General features: G+C 41.9%; 1 long non-coding RNA gene across 1 annotated transcript in view; it reads right to left on the bottom strand.

The window, feature by feature from the left end:
* Positions 1–26,925, bottom strand: part of LOC126048729 (uncharacterized) — a 70,095-nt gene that overhangs the window by 22,190 nt on the left and 20,980 nt on the right. Inside the window, exon 2 of the long non-coding RNA XR_007508960.1 lies at positions 4,498–4,613. This is a non-coding gene — a long non-coding RNA (uncharacterized LOC126048729). The remainder of the gene's footprint in view (positions 1–4,497; positions 4,614–26,925) is intronic.

Raw genomic sequence — 26,925 nt, 5'->3', positions numbered from 1 at the left:
GTAACCATCTCCCCCCAGAAAATTAACAGTCAAGACTCAGAGTTTGGTTAAATATGCATGTATATCTGATTTTGCACTCCTGATTAAGATTCCTGAAAAACATGCAGTAAAGTAACTCTTTATGATGTTAACGCCATGAAAAACTCCAAGAGGAAATGAGTAGTTCTGTATTCTGTGCACCATCTGCCAACCATACAGTAAATAAGGCCATACAAGAAATGGTGAGAAACAAAACATCAACAACCTACCCACTCATTAAGCATTAGCCATGCTGTGCGCTGAACAATATGCAGGCCTTGTGGAAAAAAAAAATAAAATAGTACGCAATCCTCTAATTAAAGGCAATCAAAATGAGTATTTACCAAGAGGACGAACAAGTAGCTTTAATTGTTGAATTTTTCTAGCCTTCAATTGCTTGGTTTTGCAACCTTGAAGTTCAGCCCTGTACAGTAATTTAAAGGCCTAACTTAAGGCATTATTTATCTTATTTTACTTTTATACAGGAAACCCATAAAACATGCAGCTGACACTTTTAACCTTATTAGGTACACACACGTACAAGACCATTGCTTTCACTGACGCTCATCACAGCAACCAGACAAAAAGATAGGTTAAAGAAGAGATACCCCAGCTCTATTTTGTTTTAAGGTAATTCTGGAATAGAAACAGGGCTTCAATATATCCTTTCTCTTATAGTGAGTTTTCTCAGCAACACTATATTTTAAAACCTCTTATTAAAAAATAAAAAAAAAAAAATCTAAGGAGTCCTGCTAGCAAGGTTAAGAGATCAAAAGGGTATAAATTAAATACATTATTAGTGGAGAAAATGTATATATATACACACACATATGTATTTGGAAACCTTTAAAATGGTACACAGAAGTTAACCAATGAGAAAGCATTGGCCTAGCAGAGCTGAAAAATAGCTGAGAGAGACTAACAGTAATGTGTTTTCATTTTCTTTTCAAACTCTGGTACAAATTCAGCTAATATCACTTTGTATGATCTCATGCTGGGATAGGAGCCAAAAGTTTCACTTGAAATCTTTGCAGTTATCAGATCTGGAAAGCTTTTCAATCACTTAAGTTTGAGAAGCATTAAAAAAAAAGAAAAAAAAGAAGAAAAAAAGGACCAGAGATAAAAGGCCAGAGGCTTGAAACATTTATCACTTCATCATAGTCTTCTATTTGATGCTAGGTCAGCATCTTTACAGATACAATGGAATGCTTGCTCTACCTATATTTTGAGAGATTTTGAAAAAAGAAAAAAAAAAAAAAATTAATGTACAGGGTTAGAACCAGGCACAGAGCAACAAGGCCAGGCAATCCATATGGAATACAAGCTTCTTAGCTAGCACATCCAGGAATGGAAACGCCCCTAGGCATAAAGCGAGGTTTCCGATCCTTACTTCCAGCAGCGGAAAGCTGCAGACAGCTACGCTGCTTTGGTGTCGGCCTCGCAAGCACCAGCCCTGCCATACAGCGGGGACGGCGGCCGGGTAACACAAAGAGGTTGAGTGCGATGCTCCCTGAAAGGTCGGGATCTCTACAGCTGGACGAGCCCTACCCTCCACTGTGCCATGGCACTGGGGATCCCGTACTACTGCCCGTACTCCAGCTTAGTCATCAGCATCTCCCTTTTACCACTGCCAGGTGCCTGGGAAGCCAGGACGAGTTCACAAAGCCCTCAGACTGACCCAGACCAAGCTTGAAAGATGACGATGACAAGTTGCCCAGGAAAACTTAATGCCCAGCTGGAAGCAAATGTTATCAACGTATTTAAGCAATTGCTAAAATAGGAGACTTCCAGCTCCATATGATACCACGTAGGGACCGCAGGAGGAGAGGTCAGGCTAACAAGTACTTTTCTGGCATACATTTGGCACCTCCAGTCTCCTCGTGATAAAACCAATATACCCAAAACACTTCGCGAGCACAGCTGCAGCCAAAGGAAAAGCGGGCACAAGGTAAAACTGAATACAGCCACAAGCAGAGTGGTCCGTACCTTGCCAAGCTGATCTCTGTTTTGAGAGACTATGCCAGTTTATGAGCTATTAGGGCAGCTTCAGACCTGCTATGGTTTCAGGCAGGAGCCACATCTCACCAAGTGACAGCCCACCTACCCACTACAGGACAAACGGTACTCGTGCAAAGCCCGTGTCTTTAAAACCTTCGCAACCATTTAACCTTACCCTCAGCAGTGAATATGCAGGCCAGCCTACAACTAGGCTTCCTTATGACAAACTTCAAAATAAAGTTTTAAAACTATTTTTTCTAAGCAAGCCAGTGTATGAAAGATAGGAAGAAAACAGAGCACATTTTTAGAAAGCACCACAAGACATTCAGGTGTGGGTTTGTAGACTCATGGTTACTCAGTTGTATGACCACAGGCAGCCCCCTCTTCGAAGAACAGAAAAATCAGAAAGTACTATCAAAATGTTTCTATTGCTTTCCCACACTCACATTAAAGCATTCCTTGTGCATGCAAGTAAATCTAGGGACCTTTTTCATTTCCTTGCTGAGGAAACTTGATTTTTCCTCCCTCCAATAAGAGCTGCCATTCACATTATACTCGTGAACAAAAATGAGAAACCTGGAAATTGAATCTTACCACTGTGTCTTTCCTGATGCAGATCCCTGCTCTCCCATTACCTTCCAAAACTCCCCCTCAAAACACTTGTTTTCTCATTATTGCCTGCACATTTCTCACCCCTTTGTTCTTTCCTCTTATTCAGAAAGTTCTTATTTCTGGTTCCCCGACTTTGTCTTCACCTTTTCTCTCACCAACTGCAGGGGAGACTCTTTCATACTCGCTCTCAAGTACAGCCCACCAAGAAACATCTCTGGAGGAAAAAAAATGTTTGGTGTACACGGTTCAACAGAAATATTCCCACCCACTTCACTCTCCACTGCATCCTTTCATCCCGCTCTTTGTTCTGGAGAAGCCACACAAGTTACTGCTCCCATTTGTTTCCCCTCCTTCATCCACAGAGCACCAGATGCTTTGACACCCCACTGACGCCCGCTTTGCTCTGCTGCCCGCCCTTCTCCACCTCCAAGCGCGGGGACACTCTCGTACCTTGCTGCAGCTTGCTCCACCTCACCGCCAACCTCCCCTTCCCCGACACCTTCAACGCAATAATGGCATCGTCTTTTCTTCCTACACCGCCGGAGACATTTCCCTTGGGCTGCAGGATTGTAGGCAGCGTGGCATCATCTCAGTTCCAGCCCTCTGAAGCTGACAGAGTCCTGTCCAGATCCACTTTTTTTTTTTTTTTTTTTTTTTTTTGGCATCGCCTGCCTCCATGGGCATAAGGGGAAGACTCAGGTGGTCATCCCAAGCTACCCTGGATGGTGCAGCCTCTGTTTTCAGCCCTGCACATGGCTTAAATAGACAAAAAAGAATCTAAGCTAGAAGAAGGTTTAAGTTAATACAAAGATACTGCAGCTATTCTGACAGTGTTAGAGCTCATTTTTACTAGTTCTTAACTATTTCTCTTTGTGTCACAGCTTGGTGCAAGAGCTGTCTGGTCAGCAATACCTGCAGTCGAAAGCTCGTCCTGTTGTGCACTGCTCAGCATTGGTAACTACATGGGACCTGTAGGGATGCAGAAGTGAGAAGCCCCTGCCAAAAGCCAGGGCTCCAACACCTTGTGCTCTTCCAACAGGAATTGGATCTGCTTACTTTGAACAGATCGTACTAACAAGCATAAATCTTATTCACTGGTCAGTACCCGACGGTGGTACAGGCCAAGTACTCCCCAAGTTGGAAGAAATAAGAACGTCGAGATTTAATTTCCACAAAAAGATCCTGCGCCCTTTTCTAATGATGGCCCCGCGTATCTAGAGTTGGAGCCAAAGACGGAACACCTGACACGAACTCCCAGCTACCTCCCTACTGGGTTTGGCCCCTGGTTTCTCTCCTCCCCTCGGAGGGCAGGGAAGCAGCGAGGGAAGGAGGCAGGGAGATACCCAAGCTGGGTTTGCAGCCGCTGGAACTAACTCACACATCCCCTCCGCTCCAACAGGCTTCTCATCAGCCCAGACGCAGTATGGGCGTACTGGTCTGATGCCGACCTGTTTCATTAACGAATACCTGCAGGGGTCTAATAAAGCTCCACCGTGAGCTCCTCACCAGTGGCAGCCTTACTCAGAACTGCTTCAAGAAAGGCTAAAGTCATTTTGTCGGTTCAGATTTCTTTGACATTGGGTGAAAAGCTTCCCAATATAAAAAGTTCTACATCAGAGAGAGTTGGAAGGGTGGAAGGGGGGTGGGATGTATAGAAAAATCACACCACTTTTTATGGAAACCCTCTTATTACTGAACAGGAACAGAAAACTTTGAAGGCTGATGTTTGTAATTAAGAGGTGTATCTGTAGCATCCGAATTGTCTTCCATTCTTACATACAGCCATCTGAATTGTATCTTCCTGTTTTGACTAGCGACCTTCTGAAATAAGGATTGAGTTAATTACAAATTATCCCATAATTCACTTACCTGTCTTTCCTGGAGCAGGAAGGAGAGGAGTTCAGAATCCTCCATGTAAATCCTTCAATCCCATTCACACTCCTACTTCAGAAGTGTAAATCCTCACGCTGCTCTGTGACTCAAGCCTGAAAAAGAAAAGAAAAACAGGATGGGAACACTTAGTAACTTTATGTAATGCAATGACAAAAAATAAAGCTATAATAATAGGTGCTTTAAAACAATTAGTTCATACCATATTATGTCTTGCAGACACTCAAGTCAAAGACACTGCTCTAATTCAAGGTCAAATGACTGTAAGGCGACAGAAAACACAATGCTTTTATACAACTACATAGTCCCATATTTGAGGATTTTTCCTGTTCAGTTACAATAAATCCCATTTAGGCACCACAAGCTTTTCAGTTACTGGAAGAAGTCCAAAATTTCTGTCAGAATGCTTCCTTACCAAAAACTTTCTTGAGCAGAAACACAACCTGGAACGAGCTCTTAAAACACAGCCTTGAGAAATAAAATCTATTGAACTTTCATCCTACAAAAAGGAAGCCAAAGTGTGTCAACAGAAGACAAACCCACCCTCAGAAGCGTATTTTCTTGTTCTCTGCAGCCTTTGCAGTCCTGAGCTTTCAGTGGCTATTTTGTTTATTTATTTTACCAAATCAGCTCCAAACGCAGGACAAAGGTGCTGGGCAGCGGCAGTGTGTGACGTCCCTGTAAACCTGCGGAACCCTGTGGGCAGCCTTCCAGCAAGCCCCGCACATCGTGCCTTCTGCCACTACCCAAGGCACACACAATAATTCCTGCCCCTCTCGGAAACACAGGCTACGGCGCAATGGCAGATGCAGTAAGACCAAGCCTTAAGCCTTACTAAGTAAACAGCACCAACACACCAGCTAAGATGAAGTACAGAAAACTCCATATTTGCACATCACTCGTGCAAGTATAGGCTCATGAAAATGCTCTCATGCCATTTATTTCTTATTCCTACGTTTATACTTAATTTTTATATACCATTATTATAAATACCAGTTTTCTCAGTTTTACTATGTGCATTTGTGTGTGCATGTGTATATGCACGCACGTGTGTGTAGCATTCGCTTCTATAACCTTGAAGGAAAATCAACATAAGCAGGCATTCCAGTCTGAAATCACAAAGTTTTTAAGTACAAATCTGTAACACTGAACCAGGCAGCATGAACTAAAGACACTGAGGCCTGGCAGATTTGTGGCATCCAGAGATTCAACCCTGTGAACAGCTTTAGAGAGACTTCCAACACTCAGGAAGTCAAATAAAAGTTCACTTCTTCAAAACATTCTGAAAATCCTGAGGAGGATAAAAGAAAGGACATTTTGTCAGCAATAAACTTGTGTAATATCTAAGAACGTTAAGTGCACCTTCGCTTTTTTTAATAGTATGAATAAAACACATTGGGGTTGATCAAAGTCAGGAAAAGTTCAGGTCTTACCCACCTAGCTAGTACGATCCTTGTCCAAATTAAAAGATTAAAAGTTAAAATAAAGGAAATTACAAGCCTTCATGTAAAAAAATAAAAGGGAAGGGGGGGGGGGGGGGGGGAGATGGACACACGATTAACACCCAGTTTTGGATTAAGGCTTCACAGCCACAGCTCCAGTGGAGAGGTTCTGTAGCACATACTAAGAAACACTCTCAAAAGCAGATTCTGATATATGACAGCGGTCAAAATGCTGTAAAATCCCATGCTACACATGCACACACAATGCTGTAAGGGTTACAGCTGATGTCACTGGCTTGACAATCCAGCAGTTTGCGGTTTATGCAAATAGCCGGTTCAGGAACTTGCAATCAGTTTTTGTATAATCATGATGTATCTACAGTGTAATGTTCTCCGCACGTGCTGGAAACGTGTCCAGAATAACTGCGCAGGGCTTGGAGAGCTTTGCCTTCACAGACTTCTGGTGGTTCAGTTTACACCTGGAGCAGATACGGCATCTACGAACACAAATCTCTTCCTATTACAAACTTATCTGATTGCATGTGACTAAACATAAAATGCTGCATTCAATTACCTTGCTGAGGAATGTACTACACATTAAACTAGGAATGGAGAAAAGATTAAACAACTTCATAATTGGAAAGACCTACCTTCAAAACGCACAGCCTCATGTTGTCTAACTTAAGCAACTAAAACTGCACAAAAGGAAAGGTACCCATGGAAGCCTCTGGGGCGTGGAAATCACAGGGGTTTGGAAACCTCTGGCAGACACAGAAAAGGTGAAACCTAAATTTGATTGATTAATCAAACCTAGCATCCTAAAAATGTTGTTCAGATCCTTGACTTCAGTGACTGAATCACTTTTTTGTGGACCACGAGGAAGTCCTCTAGCTTCCCCCGGTCAAAGAGAAGGGCTCATTATTAGAAGACTAACACACAAAGCAAGTATGGTCTGTAAATGTTTGTAATGACGCTTTCCCCGTACACTTTGTGCTGGCTGCAAAGAATATTTCAAAGCCCAGCTGTCACCAACATCCACGATAACGTCTTCAAACACGTAGACACATACACCTTAAAATCTGCCAGCAGCTGGTGTGAACAAGGAAAGCCAGAAGTCTGAGATAGCTCTGGAAGAATCGCTTGACATGTATGCTTTGCTGCTCAAGAGTTAAAAATAAAAATGGATGGCACCAAAATAGAGACGAGTTGCTTAATGGGCAGACCTTGAGGTTAATTCTCAAGCTTGGACCCACTGAAATCAAAGGGTACCTGGATTTATTGAGTTGACTCTAAATTCTAACAGCAAACTAAAGGCCACAGTATTTGCCCCATTTTTGTGCAAGCAAACCTGCACACACAAATCAACCATGTTACATTTCCTTACATACTTTTACAAGCCAGGGTGAACACAGGAGTTCATGAAAATACATTAGATAATTGCAACGTATCTTCCATTTATCTAAGAAGTTTGCGCCGAAAGTCTGCCTGGTTTCAGGTGTCCAATTCCGAATGACCTGATTTAAGGTTTATCATAATCTCTGCAAATAGGAAAAGAAAATTCTGTTATTTTTAACACATTCAAAACAATACCATCTTTATTTAAGATTCAAGATAGTCAGATAGAATACGTCACTTTATTATTTTTTTTTTATGCAACCACATGCTTATATTTCATGAAGGAGCTAACTGAATAATTAAACCAAGATACACGGCTGAGATACTGAAGAGTAAATCCCCTTCTCTGCATAAGCTCTACTATCCAGGCAACCAACAGTAATACTTTTATCTATAGGGGGGGAAAAATTAGAATAGTCACAGAAGCTCAATCCTTCTTTTCAAAAACCTGCCAAAGTCATCTGAAACACATTTGTCAAACATGCATAGCAAAGAAAAATGAAGGACTTTCCTCGTATTTCAGAGAACATGAGGGAAGAGAGAAGGAGAGAAACCGATCAAATAAAACACAACAGAATAAATCAGATCACTTAAATGCATACATCTTCCTCCACGGGCCCTTCTTGCAAAATGTTCATCCAAGACGGTGTGTACACGCACATGGGTGTGCACCTGTGAAGAGGTGGGATGCAGCCCCGCCAAAACAGGCTTGGCTACCAAACACACCACTAGCTGGGCAGGATGGTGAAATTCCGCTTTTCCTCTGCTTTTAATGCAAGCAAACCAAAGAAAATAAGGATCCTGCCCACCCTGGGCCCACAGCTGAAGGCAGTAAGCAGTCGACAGGTAGCACACAGGTTGGCTTCACACGAGATGGGAGCCCCTACATGGGGGGAACCCCCACCCTGACTCCCCTCCCATGGCACCACATCAGACGTGTCCCTGCCTTTGCACCCTGGGCGTGCAGAGCTGCAGGGTGCTGGCACGTAAGAGTGGGCCAGGGCCAGGTTAGAGATCTGCACACGCCAGGATGCGCAACTTCGGTTCAAACGCCTAAAAGAAGCAGCTTCAGATACAGAAAGTCAGTAAACACCAATTGTTTTTATAACACAGCACTCTTGCAGAAGCACGCATGTGCATACGCACACACCAAGGTAAATAATATAAGTTGAAGATCAGCCGTTTGTGAGGTTTTCCTGGAAATGCAAATATACTTGTAGAAATCAGTCTTGATGTCTTTCCCTCCTCCAGAAAGTGTTATGCCTGTCCCCACAACCAGAATGTTTCCTGAAAGATTACTTTCACAACCATCACTACAACTAACAATCTTTGGACTGTTATTTTAACAAGTAAAATCGTATCACTTTGTCAACACAATGCTGATATGACCTAGAGTTTGGCTCTATTGCTTCCAAGGATATTATCAAAGAAATGGCAAATTGAGCCCCAGGACCTTAGAAGAGTAATTCATATTTGCTTATACCTATTTCAATCCTATCCGATGCAGCCACAGCTTGGTTTGGGGGGGCAGGGAGGGAGGTTTCAGGTTTTATGCTTTCCTCATAAAGGCCGTATGTGATGTGAGCCATGGGCACCTCAGGAGAGAAGATGGTCTGAATCTCCCCTCTCACCTCGCAATCAAGAAACACAATAGGGGAAGAGGCGAACCATACCAATCTGGGTCACATCAATCCAAGGCCCGTATACACCGTGACAGTCACCCCCACTGCCCTATTTCATGCTGTGACCCCTATCACCCCCCCCACCGGGGAGGAAGAGGAGGAGGAACAGCAGCAGCAGGAATCCCTTCATCCCCTACGACAGAGAAAAAACAGCATCAAGATTACCTCGTGCCACCTCCCATAGGAGCAAAGAGAAGATGCCCGTAATTTACACCCTTACCTCAGAGCTCAACATCACATTAGGGTTCAGGATGAACGAGAAAGCCTAAGGGCCCACAAGGAGTGGGGCTGGATAGGGGCTGCCCCCGGCAAGATGCCGAGAAAGCAGGGCTGCAAGAAAATCATCCGGGCCATGGTTGGGGCATCTGGTCTAGGGCTCAGTGCAAAGTTCAGGTTAGAGGTAGGGTTTGGGGTGAGAGAAAGGTAAAGCATAGGGGCACATATAGAGTGGGGGCTCACCTCTGCCTCAGCAAGAGAGTCAGGGCTGCAGGACTTCATCTCCCACCAAACTCATCTCCTGCATGCAGGCAAGATGAAAGCTGTAATTTGCCCCTCACAGCTGTCACCGTAGGTTGCAAATACCTTCAGGCAGACATCCTAAACTTCATTACACCTGACTAGCCTCGGGTTTTTAGCACATCTTCCCAAAACATTACCCCCTCCTGCACCCCACACCCATTTTCAAAGGGGGGAAAAAAAAAAATGTATTCCAATGACACTTCATAACTTTCAGAAGCACATTCCTACAGGCATGCTGTACCCTAACCTAGCCCACAGCACACAGGCCACAGCTGCTAAAGGAGCTGAGGCACGTACCCTGTTTGCAAACACCTTTATGTGAAACCCAGCCCTGAGACGATCCCACCCAGGGGGTTCCCCCCCCACCCCACTCAGGGACCCCCAGACCTCCTGGCCAGCACTGCTGCACTCCCACTTATTCAACTCCACCGCTGCACAGAGAGTTTTGCTCCTCCTGGGCTTCTCCACGGGAAGCTTAAGGTTGAAAGAGAGGTATGTGTGCCCAGTAGGTTGAAGAAATCTCAGCAGTTCACTACTTTTAAGTTGACCTGTTATGCAGATATAAGTAAGTCCATAACTTGGGGTATCTGCCACTTAATTGCTGGTCACAGCCCTGAACTGCCAATCCGACCTCTTAAAACACAAAACCTGCATTAATTAGCTTTGCATCAGAATCAACTCAAAATGGAAAAAGGCGACCTATTTTCTTTTTGCTCGTTTTCGTCTTGATATGAAAAACTCCTTTCTTTTTAATACAACCACAATACACATGAAAACACACACACTCCCTCAAAATTAACTCTAAAGGTAGTCGTTAACTGTGAAGCAAGCCTGTCAACTGAAATTTCATCTAAATCACAAAAAGACCGAAAAATATTTTAAATATATCTTCTCATTAAAGTTCACCAAGTGCAGGTCACTAAATCCAACGGAATAGAAATCTGGGAGTAGAACTTGGAAGTTTGTTCCTTTCAAATTAAAAACTAGCAACTCCGTGTCTGGGGAAGGGTTGCACAGTCTCCACAACTTGCCAGCTAAAGTTCTGTGGTGGTTTTTGTACTGTTTTTTAAATACTTTATAAGATATTCTAGGTATACTCTGAATAATGATTACCCATGAACAAGGCACATGATAAAGGAAATGTTATTTTATCTTTGCTGATGATAGCACAACCCATCCAAGCATGTCCACACTCTTAAATCCTTCCGCTGATCACCAAGTGTAAAAATGGCCTCGAAACTGACATTACTTGAATTCTCCTTTATTCTATCAGGTTGTGGCTGAACCATGACTCTGAGCACAGGCTAGCAGAACGTCTTGCTCCAAGGTGCTCAGAGAAGGAGCCTTGTTTATAATACGCATAATTTAGTCTTTTACATTAATTTTTAACACTGAAAGAAAACCAAAGAAAAAGACTATTAAAATGATCTATTATATGTTTTGCAGTTTTCACTCTTTAAAAAAAAAAAAATAATAATTATGTGCACCAAGAAATATAACAACCATAGGAACAAAGCTACAGGCCATCAGCTTCCATGTTTCCAGACATTATCAGTGCTTTCAAGTGGTCAGATTTCAATAAGGAAATAGCTTCCTATGCTTCCACCACTTCCTTTTAGCTATGTACTTTCCTTATAGGTGCAATTAACTCTGGCAACACACGAGCCCATATATTTAATGCAAGACAGAACTGCAAGCTACATTTTTTACACATAGCCCTCAAAGAAAGAATTAGCAACTACTCAGAAATAAGCTAAAATGATGAGCTTAATCACATTCATTTGAGGAAGAAGAATAAATCTGGCTATTCTTCAACTATCATTCTTTCAAATTATAAAGTATAAAAATCATTAAGATGTCTTGAACTCAGAAAGACACCATTAGCTTCAGAAGAGCATGAGTTTTAGGCACAAGCTTTTATCATAGCCAACCTATTACATGGGGTAGAATTTGACAACATGCAAGTAGGAATATGTTCCACATTTTGCCACTTTTAAGGAAATTGCCCTGCATTACTCAAACCTTCTTATCCAATGTTGATTTAGTAGATCATTTATTTATAATATTTGATATAAAATATTCAGTAAAATCTCAGGATACTAAGCCTCCAGCCTTGCCCACTGTAGACCTAAAAACTAAGTAAATTTCATTTTCTTCTCATTGAAAATCATGACAATTAAAACAAATTCTCTACAATGCCTCTTGCATTATTTGATATATCAAATTCTACTTAACCTATGCCACCCTGAATCTCACCTTCTGCTAAAAGTTGCACAGCTAGAGCAGTTGCCAGAGATAAAATCTCGCAGCTCTTCACTGCCAAGAGCTTTGTAAATTCTGAGACTGGACCAGCCACTACACTAATAAAAAAAAATGGACACTATTTGGACCTGCAGTACTTCTCAGCACAGAAGTAGTTAAAATAAAATACCAAATATCAAATACCAAGCATTTCTGTCTCAGAATCCAGCACTACACAGATGAACGGGGCAGTTTACACTCCTCTGACCCATAGCAAAAGAAATCAAGACTTGCATTCAGATCATGCTTGGAAATTTTCTCTGGTATTATTATAACAATATATTTCTATTTAACTCCTTTGCCAACTCTGACTGGTATTTTCTGACAAGAATCTCGTTCACAAAAAAAAAAAAAGAATCCTTGTCAGCTGAACAAAAATGTTTCACGAAAACATAACGGATCCAAATAGCTGGTGAGGAAAAACAGACCCTAATGCTCTGGTTCCCACCAGCTTCCCTGGCAAGCCGAGGAGGGACCTAACCTCCCTGGCTTGGAAAGCCTGCATCAACTCTTGGGTCTGCAGCAGGCAGCTGCCCAAACCAGTCCGGGGAGAACGCAACCGGGGGGGTTTAGAGACAGACACCCCCAGTCTGCCAGACGCAAGGTGCTGCAGACGTGAATCTTGCTCTGAAGCGAGAAGGTGCTGGGGAGACTGGTCCTAAATTCTCCGTGAACCTTTCCTTGCAAACCCAGCCACGCCACTAGATATACGTATCTGTGGTTTGGGAGTGCTTCCAAGTCCGTGGTCCCGACACTGCACGTGGGCCAGACCGCAGCACGCCGGCCTCGCCGAAAGGCCAAGGGAGCAGATGAGCACCACCGCTCCTGGGCACCAGGAGAGATGAAGATCCGCAAGAGATGTCCTCCTCAGAAGTCAGCGCAGGCGGAGCTTGACACCTACTACAGCAGGAAAAGCTACTCCAACCACCAAGGCAGGAATAGCTCGTTCTGAGGTTTTTGCTTATCGGTCGGTTATTTAGAGGGTGAAGGGAGAAGAAGGGGAAGGGGAAAGAAAGGGGTTTTTTCATGGGCCCAGTGTTACCTCCTCCAGAGTTCACACTTAAAAAAAAAAAAAAAAAAAAAAAAAAAGCATCATGGTACTTTGCCAAGATGACCAATATTTCTGAAGGAGTTGCTTTTGAAATCATTTTAATGAAACGAGCTTAAAAGCATGTGTGTATTCAGAATCAACGCCGGCTCTTGATATTAAAACCTTATCTCCCTTCCCCCCTTCCTGACCCGCCATTAAATACAATTAACTCCCATTTTCCTTCCAATGCTTTATGCTTTCTTGGCAAAGACCAGGCTGCAAAGCCTATCAGAAAGCAGAGAATGGAGGAAGGAAGGATGAAACACAGCAGGAGAGTTGTGCACAAAGCTGATGATTTGAACACAATTTAGCTTACAGTCAACTCACAGCAGGACTTTCGTAATGTCCTTTATCACCTCTGAAGCCATTTCCTCATTACTTATTATCATTAACCATAACAAGACAAGGAAAGATGTTTCTGCACAAAATGGAAAACCATTAGCATAGAATCACAAATCAGCAGAAGTTCAATAAATTTTAGAAAAGAAACCGATTCTTGCTTCTGCTCACTAGAGAAAGGAAATAACATTACATCCCACTGACGGTGGCCTGTAGCAACAACCCCCAAGATCCTGTGCCAAACTTTCACTGGACTCAACAGAGCTTCTTCCAGAGGGAAACCAAAGAATCCCATCCAGCCTGCACCCTCTAGTTCTCACTCTTGTCTCACACAGCACACATTCATACTCTGTCTGCTCTGTTACATTTACATGTGGGGAAGTCACCTACAAAGAATAAAAGAAATCAGTGTAATACACATCTCAGCTTTGCTCTTTCCTGGAATCCACTGCTTATTGCCAATTTTTTCAAGCCACGGACAGCAGAACAATTCTCAGTCAGAGTCATAGGGATCTTCCGTAGTGTTCATTTGTACTAATGCATGATGGAAAAATTGGTTTCACCATTACAGACAAGAAATCTGCCTCAGTAGATAAAGACAACTAACCCACAAAGTCAAGAGTCAAAAATATTTCAGATACAACCACAGGTCAACGTGATGTTTCCTCTATCTGATCTTGGACTCTGCTCGTACATGGCAAAGGAAAAACAAGCTGATAACATTTGTGGTGTCTTACTATTGAAACCAAGTTTGTGTGCACCTGTGAGAAAGCAACAGGCAGATTGCAAACTATTACCCGTCTTTCGCAACTGAAGGTATTTTCTTCTGCAATGAACGGAAGTTTGAAAAGAACTACCTCCAGGGAGAATGGTAGAGTCTCACCAAGTCAGAGGTACACGGGAAAGATAATAGGCAAGAAACCAGACTTTTTGTATTTCTACAAAATAACATTTTGAGCTTCAGAGAGAAATCCAAACTTCTGAATATTGATGCCAAAGCAAAGAGAATTTACCTACACGTAAGTAACAACCTCACTGCAAAACCTGGCCGTTAAGCTCCATCCCTTCTTCTAATCCCCTCTACTATTCACTTCTTTCAACTGACTGTTTCTTCTCATTTGACCTGTTTAACCTCACTGTTTAAGCTTTCTACTCCCAGAGCACTTCTGCTGCTCTCTCAGCTCACAGACAGGCTTCCATTAGAGCTACTCTCAGCCTGGAGGAATGTTAATTGTTGTAGAAATTACACTGTAAAAACGAATGTCATAAAAAAGAGCTGAGCAACAGAAACTCAACCACTAGTCCAACACATTCAGCTCCATTTCCATCATTGAAAAAATACAAAAGAAATCAAACCAGAAGCTTTGCTTTCATGTAGGAAAAAAAAGGAAAAATGTAACAGAACTGAAACAAAGTTGAACACAGCAAAAAAAAACTTCTGTGAAGATGAAATGGCACAATGCAAGTACACAAGGAAACCACAAACAGAAGTCTTGGCACAGATTAAACTCCAAAAGACATAGATATGATTGTTTAAAAAAAAATATAGTTTATCCTAACACAAGAGGTTTGTTTTTCCTTATTGCGCTATTAGGCATTTGTCCCAGCTCCTTCTTACATGTACACACTATGGAAAGACCCATTAGTTAAAAAAATAAATAAATAATAAAATAAATAAATAAACAAACCAACATTTTTGTCCAGACATGCCTCAAGAATTAAAACGTGTCTCTATGTAAAACAAAATAAAAGAGTACATTTTTATAGTATAGTTCTGGTAACTTCATACAATGGACCTTCATGAACTTCAGTTAAAAACACATGTAAGTGGCCAAGAACGCTCTTCTAGTCATACATCCATTGCACGAGTCGTGAGGCCAGGCGCTACCGGGAACTAGTGACCGAGGAGCTGGAGACAAGGCGGCGATGCCAAGAGGACTGGTGGAGTCAGCAAACAAGACAGTGAGGCTCACCAAGGTTTCCACAGGAAAAAACAACAAGAAGTACTAAAGTGGTTTCTTCTGGGAGACCCAGTAGTTAAGAGGCAAACCTTTTTTAAGCTCAGTGGAAAAGACACACGCATACGGCACCAGTAAATTACAGAAGCCATTACACCGACCTGCCACAGCTGCAAAGTTGTGGCCTCTTCCCTGGGCTGAATCCTCAGCTTCTGCCTCCACCTCCTCCCACCACAAAATCCTTTCACTAAATGCTGGACGAGTTCGTGGCCTCACCACAGTCCAACAAGAAGTAATTTGCTCTCCAGCTTCTCTCCAGCTACAAGTAGTACACCAGATTTTTAGATTGCCTTCGAGGCTGAGAAAAAAGGAGCTCCCACCCTAGATAAATAAATCCCCTGCTGCAATCCCCAAGTCAGAACAGATCCGGAGGGCCAGATCTGCAGCTCTGACCTGAGCTCAAGGCTCTCACAAAGGCGCTTGGCACATCAGCATCAGTGAAAAAGCAGAGGGTGAAAGAACACACCACTAGCATGGCCTTTCCTATAACCTTATAATGAACGATGCCTCAGACAGAAATGAGCGGCTTGTCAGCGGAGGCACTATTTCCCCACTATTTCTTTCTCTCTTAGAGGAGGCTTTATTTTAATTTTCTCTTTTAACTGCTTAATGGGAAAACAGTATATCTGCTATACCTCAATTCTCTAAATTTTGCTTGGTTACAGCAGCACCTCCCTGCACAGGACACACTGCGCACCCTATTCAGGAGCTGACGTGTTGGTATGTTGGTGGGTTTTGGGAGAGTTGAACTTTTTCCCTTTCGTTTTCTTCCTTTGAAGTCTTAAGAGAAATACATCTATCACTATTTTTACCATAAATATAGCAAAGCTTTACAGGTAATATGTTGACTCACAGCTATGGGTTTTCTAGCAGACTTGATGCTCTATGGCCAGGAGATATTCCCTGCCCAAATCCAGGCAGGACTAGCGGTGCTAACTTCACAGACCAATTCCTTCTTCATTGGCAATTCATCCTGATACTATTTTGCCTCCAGTGGATGAGCAACTGTATAAACTCACCACCCACCACCCCCAAAAAAAAAAAAAAATAAAAAAAATAATAATTTACCCTGCTACTGTTTTATCAATCACAGAGCGAAACATTGCACATGTATGTGTGTGCATGCAAGGGGGGATTGAATCCCCCCCCCCGCCCCCCTTATGTCTTTTATTAGTGCTGCAAAAGCAGAGTATCGGCCAGGCTGCTTCTTTCATCACATCACATCGCTTGCAGACAATCAGTTGTACCCGATAACAAGCTGTCATAACTTCTCCTTTCGGAAGAGTACCGGTTTGTCTTGTCACTACCCCTTCCGAGTCTGTCCAGCCTTAACCTTGAAGGGGGAAGGTAAAATAAATGGCATCTCTGTTTGGGTTTGCCTTCAAACAGAAGGCAAAGAGGGGAAATGGCTGGGATCCGATGTGCCGCGACATGAAAATATTAAGTGAAATATTTCAAACCTCTTCCCAGGTAACTTCATAAGAAACTATTTCAGACTTGAAAGTGCTGTCTTGATTAAGCTACCTCTACTGGAAAAAAAAAAAAGTTACTTCAATCAAATCAAGTGACTGTGGAAACCTCTTTTAAATACCACTGCCTGCAATCTCACCGAGTCCCAGGCACAGTTCCCAAAGACTTCAATAAAACCTTTGTCTGGGATAAGGAGTGCCAGATTTGGCCCACTTTAATACATTAAGTCTGTGGTAGGTGAAAAACTGAAACACGGAGCGGTTGTGAAACTACCCTCATAGCCAAGGAGATAAGAGAAAACGGCACTCACCCTTCCCCGCAGTGGGAGCACACACAGGGTGGATGGGAAAGTTAAAGAGGAGGAGGGAGTAGGATTTTTAGGTCAAAAAGTATTTAATAAGAATTGCGGTATGCTTGTTAGAGAAGTTGGCTGGAGTGGAAGGCTGAGAAAGCGTTCAAGGACGTGTGTGTGTGCGCGTGTGTGTGTGAGTGTAAGGGCCAGGCCTATGCAAGTTCACAAAGTTTAGTCAATTCTCCTGCCAACTCTTCCAGGCTTGAGGCAAATACAGATAACCTTGGCTTAACCCAACTCCAAGCAAACCTTCCCTTCCCACCCCCGCCCTCAATTACCAAGCTTCAATCCAAAGTGCCTAAAAATAAACTATGAAATCACTTCAGTTACAGGTCTAGTAATGCACTTTTCCATAAACTTCTCCATATCACTGAAATACTCCAAATCTCATTTGTTAAAGACCCGATTTGTTAAAAACAAATAAATGTGCAGGAGGGGTGATGTGGCTTAACTTCCAGCAGGTCTTTATGCTTGCATCACAGTTTTTCTACTCCCACAGTAAGCGAGGTACTCCTGACTACGTTACTGCTACCTGCTGCTGCTTTTAAGATAAGCAATGCTAAAATAGCTAGTTGGATTACTTTTCAAATAAGATGGGTTTCTTGCACAGCAAAACTAAGGCTAATACACTTATTTCAGAATTTCAGGATCTTTTTTCTCTCCCTATCCCCCAGCTGTGAACATCCATCCTCACGGCAGTCTCTGACATCAAGACCACCCAGATTCATCTTTGTCTTTCAACCATCTGCCTCTGCTGTGCTGAGATAAAAATCTCAACAGAGACTTTATTATTATTTTATCCATAACTTGTCTAAACCTTCACCTGCAAAACACTGACTCACTCTGTCTTTAAGCACCTGAAGAATGTAAAGGAAGAGAAAATAACTCATGGGCATGCGAGCTAAACAGGCAACAGCATAAACTTGCAAGTCAAACAATAAAAATCAGAGCAACGACCGAAGTTTTTAAAGCAGATGAAAATTCAAGTCCTAAAAATAGCAGCCAGAGGAAGCTTGGCTGATTTATTCCTTTTTATCATATTGCTAGCTTATCATCAGATGATAGCAATATTTACCTTTATTAATGCCTCATCAACCCCATATTAATAGCTTTGAATACTTGAAAACGTTAGTACCCCTCCATGGCCTGCGGCAAGGCAGGGAGGGGGAGGGGGGAGGGATGGGACACACCAGAAGAAAAAAAAAACAAACAACACACTTTTAGGCAAGAGTCTCCAAAGAAAACAAGATATTGGCAAACAGACAACTCTTCCACCTCAGGTCTTCGTAGGGAAGAAAGCTGATGTAAACTACAACATTGCAAAACATTGCAAGTCTTAGTAAAAAGCTGGTGGATCACTAAAAGTCATCACTTAAAACTTATCAAATGAACTTTGATGCTACAGCATGCTCGCTTTTCCCTCGTGGCTGCTGCATCAACCCCCATTGCCAAAGCTACCTCAATGACAAATTGAGACATCTCTCCTTTGGATAGAATTCCACGGTCAGGGTCACAAAAGATTGTGTTAAGAAAGAGGAAGCAAAAACCACTGGCTTTCATTTTGACAATTAGTATTCTATATATGGAAGAGCCTTCTGCCTGAGCATATTAGCAGATCACATCTTAACGCTTGCTGCCTTGCTCAGTGGAATACGTAAATGGTGGCAACGTGCAAAGGTTTTCTGCTGCAAAGGAAGCCAGCGGTGCTGTCCCGCTAAAAGACAGTGTCAGACATTTGAAAAGATAGAGCAGTCTCTTAAAAATATGTATTACAAAAACCAAACACAACCCTTCAGATTACAGGAAAACCTTCACCCATCAGTTTGACACATCAATTTGATAAGATTATCATACCAGGATGAGTGTGTTCCATTAGCACACTGGAAGTGGACGCTTGAACAGTTCTCTTCCAGACCTCTAACGTCATTAAAATTTAGCACCAGACATAATTACCGCATTTGGAATGTTCTAAGAGTCAAACGTAGTATCAAAAGGCTAGCGTAAGTACCTTGACTGCATGAAATATTGCTATAGGGTTATTTCCAAAACTATTTTTGCTGAATTTTCATCAAATAGGAAATTTAGGCCTGCAGCCCCCGCTCCCAATTTGAGTAAGAAGCAGCAGCAACGGCATTACCAGAGGGCAGCTGCTCCAGGCTGCGATCATGTCCATGCCCCAGCTTCAGGGGAAAGCAAAACAAACCATATTCAGTAAGGGTGAGGCAGGAACTCGCCCGCTTTGTTCTTAGCAATAGAAATGTAATTTTCTTTTTTGTCATTCAGATTATCACAAGGGGGTCATCAGTTAAAAATCCAGTGTAAATCCATGGAACACAAGGCATTTATGGTAATATGGTAGTACAATGAAGTCTACAGTTTACCCACTGCTACCCACGCTTAATTTAACTTACAGTAAAAACTAAGTGCTGCATATCAACGCTCTTTCTGCAAGCAGATAACCAATACACATTCATTAGTTTGTGGTACTTTGGGGAGGGGGTGAGAAGAGGAGAAAGGAGAGGCAAGGCATAGTCTTCCCTGTCCTGCTTTCTCAATCAACACATTTCACCTCTGCTACTCAGTCTTCTACAGAAAATGGATACGGTTGAAAGTGTCTGGAATAACAATATCTCCATATGTAAATGACAAATGCTGATTTCTTTCAATAGAACAGGGACACAATTCTATCATCATTTTCTCAAGGGAGTGAAGTCCTCAGCTGTATTGGGTAAAGCAAGGATAAGTATTTCGCATATTCCTGCTTGCGACACTGAATCCGTTGACATACACATACAACAGGATCTACTGCAACCCTGAATCCAAAGCAAACATTCAGGAAAAGGTGAATATCGGGTTTGTTTAATTCCACCCCTCCCACCCCCACCCCCGCCAGTAATTACATACTTGGACACTGTCTCTTTTCTATATGCTCTGTCCTTGTATTTGTGATCAGAATCATTCTCTGCAATTATTTGTTATCATTCCAGAAATAAACAAACATTTTCAACTCATCAGAAAACCTCAGTGAAATCAACTTATCATTTTACTAATTATTCGTTTAGTTTAAGTAAGTAAGTAGGCTTCATGTGAGGTTACCTCCAGGGTTTATTCAAGTCACATCTGACATTAATGTTTTAGCCAAACTCATTATGCAGTGATTTTCATGGCCTTCCTCAGGAAAAAAAGGCAACCTCAAAAGATTTGGGAAAGGCAGACTGTGTGCTTTCACAATCCTGGGAAAAACTTGGAGTTGTCCCACAGTGCAATTAAAAAAAAAAAAAAAAAAAAAAGGCAAGCCAACACTCCCTCTAGGAGTGATGCAGAATTCCCAGCCTCCCAGACCTCGCCTGAGCAGAGAGAGCAAGTCCAGATGGCACCCAGATTTTCTGCTAGTTCACAGGCCCAAACTAAGCTCAAAACAGGAAAAAATACAGCAGGCATGATACATACAGATTTCAGCCCTGGGCTACGTGCTGCTGTAGCTGCTCCTCATAAGTCAAGGTGATCAAAGACCTGTTACCACACAAAAAACCCAGCACATCTATCACTGAAAGTATTCCCCTACAGAAGAAATGAGTACTTTGAGAAAGCAGGGAGAAAACAGAGAAAGAAAATACACTGTAATTATAAAAATCTTACTGTGAAAAGTAATATTTTCACAAACCGCTTCAGTAAGTGGAAGGACAGGTTTGCAGGAATTTAAAATCTTTCACCTGAAGTGCTAAGAGCCCAAACAAAAGACCACTGTTCTGTGAGGGCAGGAAAAGCAGCCATAAAGCAAAACCAGTTGAATTTCTTAATCCAAGCTGCCTGACTGGGAAAAGGTAAAACAGCAGGTAAAATGATTAAGTATATTACTTGAAAATATTTCCTTTTAATAAACCAAAAGAATTTTCAGGAAAAATTTTTAATAATGAACATACATCTTAAGATAGAAAGCTATATCAATGTAAGCATCCTTCCTAAATGAGAACCAGCTTTAGTGGAAATGTTCCTTCAGAGGCATCATCTCTACCACTTGTTTGTCCAGGGCTTATCATAACTGCAACAGTGAAAAGCCTTCTGTAACACACAATTTCTATTCCATTTCCTACTTGTCATGAACTTTATGAGAAAAATGGCTGTTCTGATCTTTGCTTTCTCTATTGGTTCCAACTTCTTTGCAGCCCACCAAAAACACTGCAAAAAGATCTTTTGTTGCACTGCTTTAAAGGCTGATTTCTCATAGCAGAAATAGAAATAGTAGCGTGGAAAATCCATAAGACACCAGTAGCTTCCTTGCCAGTCTACAAATGGTGAAAACAAACAGGGAATAGAGATTAAAAGAGGATGGGCAGAAAAAGACTTTTACTCTCCTTAACAGAAAACTGAGCTGCTTGGTAAGCAATGCTTTTCACAAAATACATTTGCTTTCTATGAAAATATTCAGTTTTTCTTTTAGACATCAAAAAACCCCCAAACAAACAGTATTTTAACCAGAACCCAAAATGTTTGCATTTAGAAGCTCATGCTTTTAAGTAGCAGCCTTTTTTTTTTTTTTTTTTCCTTCTCTCTCCACGGCATAGGCTCCACTCTAGTATGTTAGATTTTCATACACACTATTTCCCTCACCAGGGGGATGAAACGCAATGCTTCACCAAAGGTGTATTCTGATCAGCATCCTATTCTACAAAGAAAGAGCGAGCTACACTCCCATGGGGCACGGCTGCAGCAAGTTGCAAATCTCAGTTTGTAAACATACTGCAGAATTAAGACAACAATATAACACAAGACTACAAACAATGTCGAGTTAGAGACATCTGAATGCTGAATTCCTCAAGGGAACTTCCTGCAGGTCAACCAAAACGCACCCTGATCCGAAGGGGAACGTGCAGCTGCCCTTCACCTTCTCCTCTTTCAATCACTTTTTCCTGTGATGCCAGGGTGTCACCTTTGGCTTTGTCCTCTGCCCACCTCCACGCACCCAGGACCGGCTCAAAATCCTGCCTGCTTTAACATCTTCAGTGCCTTGCCTTCCCTTTCTATTCGTAAAACCAAAACGCTCATCTAGGCCCTCATTATTGTTGCCGAGATGCGAGATAATCTCCTTCCTCCTGGCCGTGACAGAAGCAATCTTGCCCCCTGAAATCCATTCAAAATGCAAATGCAAAAATCATCTTTCTGGATTACTGCCTCAAGCACATTCCCCCTATTTCATCCTGCCAGTCCTCCTACTGGCTCCCCCTTTTTCTACTACATTAAGCACAAATTGCTTGCCTTCATTTAAGAGTTGTTCTTAGACGGTGACAACTGATCCAAACGCCCTACACATCTACTTAAAACCCAGGTAATGAAGCCTAATAACTATGTACAAAATCTCTTATGTAAGGAGTAGCTAGCACTTGATGCCATGCACTTTAATAACCAATTCAGTGGAGTATACCTTCTCACAACGTAATCTGTGGCACATGGCTGAAGTACTCTTCATCATCTTTCTGCAGGTCGAGCCTGGTGCAGGCTTTTAAAACAGCTGCCCTTCTGAACCATTTTACAACAGACTATTGGGCTTCCAACAAAACCGTTCTGGTATGCAGGAAGTGCTGTGGGGTCTTCTTGGCAAGAAAGGGCATTCAAAAGCCGAGAGCATTCACAGCAAACCTCACAAAAAAATGGCAGTTTGGCTTTTCAAGTCCTTTCTCCCCTCAGAGGGAGACTCCCCGGGAAAAACTTCCATCTCCCGTGAGGCACTGCCTCTGCTTATCAAGCTGGTATAATTTGAAAGAGGTAATTCAGGCTCCAGGAAAAATATTGCACTTCACTACACAACAGCACGTGGTTTTCATTTCACAATAATCAAGGTCCACTGCCTGTAGGTATTAAAGCATTTTTTGCACCATCCCCTAGACCCTCTACACCTAATGCCCCCCAAAAATAAAAAAATAAAAATAAAAAAAAGGGAATAACAATGTAGATGGACAACCTGTAATTACAGTTTACCTCCAAACCAGGGAACCAAGAGCAATTTGATTTTCAGGGTCTACACACCCACCGTGCCTGCAGTCCAACCCTCTGGCTGGTCAAGCCCCACGCACACATCAGTTCCCCAAACCTTAGACCTGCCTGACCTGGCTTGCACAGAAAGGAAATCCAAAGTGTTCAGACCAAGAGAGAGTTGGGGCATGTTCTAACACGGTTTCCACAGACCCTTTTAGGAGGTGCCATAGTCTCTTTGGAAAAGTCCAACAGGTATATAGGTTAACCCACACCTTTATTAAATAGGCTAAAGAAATTCTCAAGGAAATAACAGTCCTCTATTGCATAAGTGAAGGAAAGCTTAAAGATATATAACAAAGGAAAAAGAAATCCCCAGGCAAGCATACGAGCATACAAACCAGAGAGAAGCCTGCACCCAGGAACTGTTTTAGAAGACAGCACCACACATCTCACCGGTAGGCTAAGTTTCACATGAGCACAGACTCGGGATTTAAACAAACCTTACATAGTCAAGCCCTTGGGGCCCATGAGATGTACCCAAAAGTGGTGAGGGAGGTGATCAATGCCATTTGGAGGCTGTCTCAATCATCTATGAAAGGTCACGACAACTGGGAGAGGTTCTCAAGGACCAGAAGGAAATAAATGCCACTTCAAGAAGGGCAAGAATGTTCTGGGCAACTACAGGTCAGTCAGCCCCCACTTCGATCCCTGGGAAGGTGATGGAGCAAGTAATCCTGGAAAAGATTTCAGAGGGATCTCAGCAGGCTGGAGAATGGGGTGAGAGGAGTCTCATGCAGTTCAAAGGGCAATGCCAAGTCCTGCCCCGGGCAGGAATAATCCCAGGCACCTCCGTCATATGAGGAGACACCAAGAGAGCTGGGACTGTTCAGCCTGGAGAAAAGACGACTCAGGAGGATCATACGAGCAACATCGCACCAGGGAACACAACATGTGAAGAGTAAGGAGGGCAGGCAGGTAAGGAAGGCTGGCACAAATTTCAAGACAATTCTAAGTAACCACTGGGGATCTCCTATTAGAAGTGCAAGAAAAGCAGAAAGCTGTAGGGTTTTAGATGAGGGGGTTTCCCGTCAAAAATTAAAGCTCTCAGTTTACGATTAGTGAAACTAATATGTAACTGCAATGACTGCAAATAAAAATGTAATACATTAGATTTTACTCATTTAGTTTTTTCTGATCACACCTAATACATGTTTTATGAAGACAAGCAATTACATTAATATAGCTTAACTGTGTTTCATATCATCTTACATTGGCCTTGCTCTAAAGAATCCAATTCCCTCATTTCAACATTTCTACAAAACTAACTTCATGGAACGGCATCCATCGGTAGGAAGTACATTGGAATGATGGAGGGATGCTGTTTTATACCAGCATGAGGAATTTCACCGTTTAGCATAAGGTTACAAATTTAATGCAACATAAAGACAGAAAGGAAAGGAGTTGGTCCACAAGGAATGCCAAACTAATATCTTTTTTCTGACTTGTCTCCCACATGACCACAGAATAATCCCTACACAGGAACCCGGGGGTGAAGCGCAGGGCATTCATCTCAGGCAGTGGAAAAGAACAGTGTTTCCTACACACATGGTAGAGATATATAATTCATTGACAATACAGAAGACGAGAACTTTTTCACAGATAAACATCTCCTGCTGATTAGAACAAATGCTTTGATAAGTCCAGGTATTTATTCTAGCAGCAGGGAGTGACAATCATAACATTGCCTCCTCACTCTCAAGCATAACAAATTTTAAAAAACTCCCATGCTCCACTACAAGAGACATCTGAGAGCATTTTCTTTCTATATACAGGCAAAGACTACACTTAAATCACTGAAATAAATGAATGCATTTACAGTGGTACTCTCCCAGGGATCAACAATGCACATGGTAAAATCAAGGATTATCCTTTACATTCTTTGGTAACGATCAAAGTCAAATAATACATCTAATTGCCAAAAATGTCACAGAAAAGATGACAACAGAGGAACCTCTTGGAAAAGCTATTGTGGTCCTTGATGTTTGCATTTACTTTCCTTGAAAGATATTTGAAAACAAGAACAAGTAATCTCCCAATCAGCATTGAAGCAAAAACACATTACAGGCACCACTACTATCCTAGTAAATAAATCAATGTCTGCTGAAAAACCCAAGCAGAGAAACAAACATGGTATTAGAAGCTTTATTTTCTTACTTTCTTAGACCTTGATTCTTCAGCACTTTCAGAAGTCAAATTGCACAGCATGCAAAAATCATTTGTAAATAGTGGTTATTATGGGTGTAAAAGCTGACGGCACTCCTGCTCACATAAACTCTGTGGTCTCTGAGTTGGAAAAAATAAAATCTATACAAAATAATGCTGCCACTTACTTCACATCTCATGAATCTGGCTGAAAGAGGCATCTGGTTAGGAATTAAGATCCCTCTTGTCCTTTTTGATGCCCCACCTTTGTTCCAAAAAGGTGCTACAAACAGTAGCTCCCCAGGACCTGTACGTGCAAACCAAATGCCAATATGAGAGTTGGCAGCATCAAAATATAATGGAAGGAGAATACCCTGATCACAGACCTCGCTGAATGGCCTCATTTGCATGCATCAGTGAAAGTCCTTGGAATGGATAAAAGGCCTTCATTAAAGTCAGAGATTAAATCATAAAGCACATGATTGGAGACATTTCTGGTTTAATTCTTTTATTAGTTTTTTGGAGTTTTTTTTAATTTGGGTTGGGTTTGGTTTGGTTTGGGGGGGGGGGGGAGTGGTGGTGGTGGTGGTTAAGGTATCCAGAACATAGGCTGAGATTATTATTTTTCAATCCCAGATATCTAGGCAGGTTTCTTTCCCAAGCTGTAAGCCAAGGAAACAAGCCAAGGAAAATGGAAATTCCTGAAGGTTCTGAACTTGTTGGGTGGTAGTTAAACATTTAGATGTTGCTTTCCTCCTTCCTAGCCATGACTTCTTTTTTCCATCATTTCACTGGATTTAATTTTTTTCCTACAGAGTGATTTATGAAAAACAACAGCTAGCCAGCAGCAGAAGTAGCAACAGCATGAGCTCCAGGTGTTAGGAAAAATCACTACATAATTAATTTTCTCTTTGATATACTATCACATCCCCAAAAATATTATGCTTTCAGATTCAAAGATCTATCACATCCCAGCATAGTTTTATTCCATGTGTAACATTTTCCTTTGTCTTAGATGAGAATGTATTTCCCAGGAAATACAGATAGAAGGATTCAAGAATCGTTTGTTCTGTGGCAACTAAAAATATATCAAGCAGCACTTCGAGATTGACACAGTCTGTTGATGTTGTATTACGGCAGGATCTAGTAAAACAGATGGCATTGGATTTCAAACTCCTTTGTCAACTCAGTTCACCAATGAGCTGAACATTGATTTTTCCATTGTTTTTGACAACCTCCAAGAAGTTACAAAAACTCAACTCTAAATTCAACTTTAAAGGATATTTTAGACCCCTTGGTACTACGGACAGTTTGAATGTGTTCATATAACAGAGCATATAATTCTGCAAGCTGACTCACAGTCACTATAACAGCATTAGAAGTTGGGATGTTTTTTCTTAGCAAAACCTTCTTATGTTGCAACCTGAAGTTCAAAACTGTAGTAGGTTTATTTTTCTATGTGGTGATATACACTTCTCCAAAACAGGTATTCTGGCATTACGTATCCACAATTTACTGTCCACAAAATGGCATCTCTTCCAGAAATATGGAAGCACTTTAAATAAGATGATCAGCTGCCAAATTTTGACTGGGGTAGGGAATTTTCATCTCACTCTGAATGTGA

Source organism: Accipiter gentilis, chromosome 20 (assembly GCF_929443795.1).
Source record: "Accipiter gentilis chromosome 20, bAccGen1.1, whole genome shotgun sequence".
Lineage (NCBI taxonomy): Eukaryota > Metazoa > Chordata > Aves > Accipitriformes > Accipitridae > Astur > Astur gentilis.
Note: the sequence above shows the minus strand (reverse complement) of the source record. Positions and strands in the feature narration are given on the sequence as shown.